Raw genomic sequence first — 5122 nt, 5'->3', positions numbered from 1 at the left:
AGCCCAGCGGCAGTGGTTGTTTGGATTCATTTCAGAGAGTATTTTGAGAATCTGATCCAAAAGCTTCAGACAATTTTAAGTTCATTTTAAGTTCAAACTGGCTCAATGGGTATTAGGGTCTTTTCCTGATGTTAGAAAGAATAAAATTACCTTGGCACAGTACATAAATCTATAAAGAGAAAAAAAATCTGACTTGGTTGGATACAGTTTGGGCTTTTGCAGATAAATCGATGTTTTTAGCTCATGGTTTCACACATTCAAACCCCTGAGTACAATCTTACTGGGCAACATCAGTCTGATTGTCCTAACCGGAGTGGGGTTGGAGGGATGGGAGACTGCAGCATCCATTAACTTGGACCCACAGAGTGAAGAACATTTTGTGGAAGGTTGGGAAGTTTCTGTAAAGGAGAATTCATTTCTCCCCTGTGTCTCGCCTTTACTACTCATACAGAACACTACATTTCTGACACTTCTGGTCACCAGTTGGCGGTGAGGGGTGGGGGGGGGGTCCCCCACTAAGCAATTGTCACCAGCTGAGTATCCTACAATTCAATTCAATTCAGACATTAACTGAAGTTCGTGCAGAGCACACCCTACGGGCTAAGGATTCAGTCCCACAAGGATGCCCCTGACTTCAGATGCAAATGACCAGTGGCATGTCCCTAGATTACCCACAACCTCTGTCCAATTTGGCTACTAATTCGAAGTCCCATAAACCAAACCCCTCACCTTGGATTCAATTATTTACTAGAACAACTCACAGAACTCAAGGAAACACTTACATTTGCCAGTTTATAATATAATAAAGGATATGATAAAGGACATAGCTGAACAGCCAGATGAAGAGATACATAGGGCAAAGTCTAGGAGGGTCCTGAACATGGGAGCTTTCATTTCTGTATAGTTGAGGTACATCACCCTCCAGGCAGGAAAATGGTCCACCAACACATGAGCTCTCTGAACCCCATACTGTTGGGATTTTTATGGAGGCTTCAACATGTAGGCATGCCTGATCATTAACTCTGTTTTCATCCCTCCTTTCCTCTGTCCTCACTGGAGAATTGGGAATGGGGTGTGTGGGGGAAGATTGAACATTTCAAGCTTCTAATCATGGCTTACTTCTGACCCCTTACATCCAGGAGTTCACCAAGAGTCACCTATTAGAACAAATGACTCTCTTATCGCTCAGGAAGTTCCAAGGGATTTAGGAGCTCTGTGTCAGGAACTGGAGCCAAAGACTAAATGTAAGAACAAAAGATTTTCCTAACATCTCTCTTTGCAAGGGTTTAGGAGTCCTGTGTCAGAAGCTGGGGACAGAGGCCAATATATATGCATATCTCATTTTATTGGCCTCACTTTATCGCTCTTTGGAAATACTGCATTTTTACTAATGGAAGCTTTGTGGCATTGTGCAAGTCTATCAGCACCATTTTTCCAACAGCATTTGCTCACCTAATGTCTCTGTGTCACATTTTGGTAATTGTCACAATATTCCAAACGTTTTTATTGTTATTATGTTTGCTATGGTGATCTGTGGTCAGTGATCTTTGATGTTACTATTGTAATTGTTTTGGGGCATCCGTGTAAGACCATGAATTTAAGCAATGAATTTTGTGTGTGTTCTGACTGATCTACCAGCTGACCATTCCTGTATCTCTCCCTGTTCCTGGGGCTTCCTGTTCCCAAACACAATATCATTGAAATTAAGCCAATTTAATAACCCTACAATGGCATCTAAGTGTTCAAATGAAAGGAAAAGTCACATGTCTCTCACTTTAAGTCTAAAATTAAAAATGATTAAGCTTAGTGAGGGAGGTGTGTCTAAAGCCAAGACAGGCTGAAACCTGGGCCTCTTGTCCAGTTAGCCAAATTGTAAATGAATGCAAAGGAAAAGTTCTTGGAGGAAATGAAAAGTGCTACCCCAGTGGACGCATGAATGATCAGAAAGAGAAACAGCTGTATTGCTGATATGAGGTAAGTTTTCTTGGTCTGGATAGAAGATCAAACAAGTTACAACATTCCCTGAAGCCAAAGCCTAATCCAGAGCAAAACCCTGACTCTCTTCAATTCTGTGAAGGCTGAGAGAGGTGAGGAAGCTGCAAAAGAAATGTTAGAAGCTAGCAGAGGCTGGTTCATATGGTTTAAGGAAAGAGGCCGTCTCCATAATATCAAAGGACAAGGTGAAGCAGCAAGTGCTAATATAGAAGCTGCAGCAAGTTGTCCAGAAGATCTAAGATAATTAATGAAGGTGAGTACAGTAAACAACAGGTTTTCAATGTAGACAAAACAGCCTTCTATTGGAAGAAGATGCCATCTAGAACTTTCATAGCTAGAGAGGATAAGTTAATGCCTGGCTTTAAAGCTTCAAGGACAGGCTGACTCTCTTGTTAGAAGCTAATGCAGCTGGTGACTATAAGTTGAAGTCAGTGCTCATTTATCATTTCAAAAATCCTAGGGCCCTTAAGAATTATGCTGAATCTACTCTGCCTGTGCTGTATAAATGCAGCAACAAAGCCTGGATGACAGCACATCTGTTTACAACATGGTTTACTGAATATTTTAAGCCCTCTGTTGAGAACTGATGCTCAGGAAAAAGGATTCCTTTTCAAATATAACTGCTCTTTGACCATGCATCTGGTCATCCAAGAGCTTTGGTGTAGATGGACAATGAAATTAATGTTGTTTTCATGTCTGCTAACACAACATCCGTTCTGCAGCCCATGGATCAAAGAGTAATTTCAACTTCCAAGCCTTATTATTTAAGGAATACAGGGGCACCTGGGTGGCTCAGTCAAGCATCCAACTTCAGCTCAGGTCATGATCTCACGGTTTGTGAGTTCGAGCCCCGCATCGGGTTCTCTGCTGACAGCTCAGAGCCTGGTGCCTGCTTCAGATTCTATGTCTCTCCTACTCTCTCTGTCCCTCCCTTGCTCATACTCTGTGTCTCTCTGTCTCTCAATAATAAATAAATGTTAAAAAAAATACATTTCTTAAGGCTATAGATGCCATAGTTAGTGATTCCTCTGATGGGTCTGGGCAAAGTATGTTGAAAACCTTCTGGAAAAGATTCACCATTCTAAATGCCATCAAGAGCATTCATGATTCATGGGAAGAGGTCAAAATATCAACATTAACAGGTGTTTGGAAGCAGTTGATTCCAACCCTCACAGATAACTTTGAGGGGTTCAAGACTTCAGGGGAGGAAGTATCTGCAGATGTGGTGGAAACAGTGAGAGAACTAGAATCAGAAGTGGAGCTCAGGGTCACCTGGGTGGCTCAGTCGGTTAAGTGTCTGACTTCGGCTCAGGCCATGATCTCATGCAGTTCATGAGTTTGAGCCCCGCGTCAGGCTCTGTGCTGACAGCTCAGAGCCTGGAGCCTGCTGTGGATTCTGTGTCTCCCTCTCTCTCTCTCTCTCTCTCTGATGCTCCCCCACTCACACTCTGTCTCTCTTTCTCTCTCTCTTTCTCAAGAATAAATAAACATTAAAGAAAAAAAGAAGTGGAGTTCAGAGGTGGGACTGAATCACTGAAATTTCATGATCAATCTTTAATGGATGAGGAGTTGCTTCTTAAATGAGCAAGAAAGTGGTTTCTTGAGATAGCATCTACTCCTGGCAAAGATCCTGTGAATATTGATTGTTGAAATGACAACAGAGGATTCAGAATATTACATAAACTTAGTTGATAAAGCAACACCAGAGTTTGAGAGAATTGACTCCAACTCTGAAAGAAGTTCTACTGTGGGTAAAATGCTACCAATCAGCATCACAGGTTACAGAGAAATCATTTGTGAAAGGAAGAGTTAAACAATGTGGCAAACTTCATTCTTGTCTTCTTTTAAGAAGTTATCATAGTCACCTCAACCTTCAGTAGCCACCACCCTGATCAGTCAGCAGCCATCAACACCGAGGCAAAATCTACCAGAAAAATAATTACAACTTGCTGAAAGTGTTTTCATTTTCTTTGGGTAAATACCCAGTAGTGAATTTTTTGGATCATATAGTATTTCTAATTTTTATTATTGACGAACCTCCATACTGTTCTCCCCAGTGATTTCACCAATTTACATTCTCACCAATAGAGCACAAGTGTTCCTTTTTCTCTACATTCTTGTCAACACTTTTTATTTCTTGTCTCTTTCAGTTTAGCCATTCTGACAGGTGTAAGGTGATACGTCATTGTAGTTTTTATGATCATTTCCCTGGTGATTAGTGATGTTGAGCATCTTCTCATGTGTCTGTTGGCCATCTGCATGCCTTCTTTGGAAAAATGTCTATTCATATCCTTTGCCCATTTTTTAATCAGATTGATTTTTTGGTGTTGAGTTATATAAGTGCTTTATATAAAGTATTCTTGAATTCAAGAATATATATTGTTATTTTAGACATAATGCTATTTCACACTTAATAGGCTACTATATAGTGTAAATGTAACTTTTATGTGAGCTGGAAAACCAAAAAATTCATTTGGCTTACTTTATTGTGATATTTACTTTATTGTGGTGTCTGGAACTGAACCCACAATATCTCCAAAGTATGCCTGTATTCATTTCTTATTATTTCACAGGCTTCCAAAAAAGGTAAAATCAACAAGAACCCCAGAGAACTTCCCTCTGTGACAGAGCCACCCCCAAATCCCTTTGGATCCCAGGGCCCCAGGGGATAAACAAAATGTGCTCACAAATACATCCTAGTAAAAGGTCAGCAGAGACAGTTACAAAATGAGGCCTGGAAACAAAAGATGAGTGGCTCAGTTAAACGTCCAACTCTTGACTTCCACTCAGGTCATGATCTCATGGTTTGTGTGTTTGAGCCTGTGTTAGGCTCTCTGCTGTCAGTGTAGAGCCTGCTGCAGATCCTCTGTCCCCTCTCTCTGCCCCTCCCCTGCTCTTTCTCTCTCACTCTCTTTCAAAAACAAATATACAGTAAAAAAAAAAAAAAAAAAAAAAAAAAAAGAAAGAAACACATAGATGAACCTCGGGGGAAGGAGAGGTATGAGGCTCACTTGGACAAGTGACACAATGAAGTTGGAGGCTAATCTTTTGCTTCATTGACAAGAGACCTGGTAGGCAGGTGCCAAGGACAATTTCTGGAACCAGAGAGAAAGGTCCCCCAGGAAGG

The 5122-nt window shown here is 41.0% G+C and overlaps 1 pseudogene; it reads left to right on the top strand.

The window, feature by feature from the left end:
- The first annotated feature begins 1727 nt into the window (after nt 1-1727).
- LOC122207735 lies at nt 1728-4667 on the top strand (annotated as a pseudogene).
- Nucleotides 4668-5122: the final 455 nt, after the last annotated feature.

The sequence above is a fragment of the Panthera leo genome, chromosome E2 (genome assembly GCF_018350215.1).
Source record: "Panthera leo isolate Ple1 chromosome E2, P.leo_Ple1_pat1.1, whole genome shotgun sequence".
Lineage (NCBI taxonomy): Eukaryota > Metazoa > Chordata > Mammalia > Carnivora > Felidae > Panthera > Panthera leo.
The sequence above is the reverse complement of the archived record's forward strand: the minus strand, read 5'-3'. Positions and strand labels throughout refer to the sequence as shown.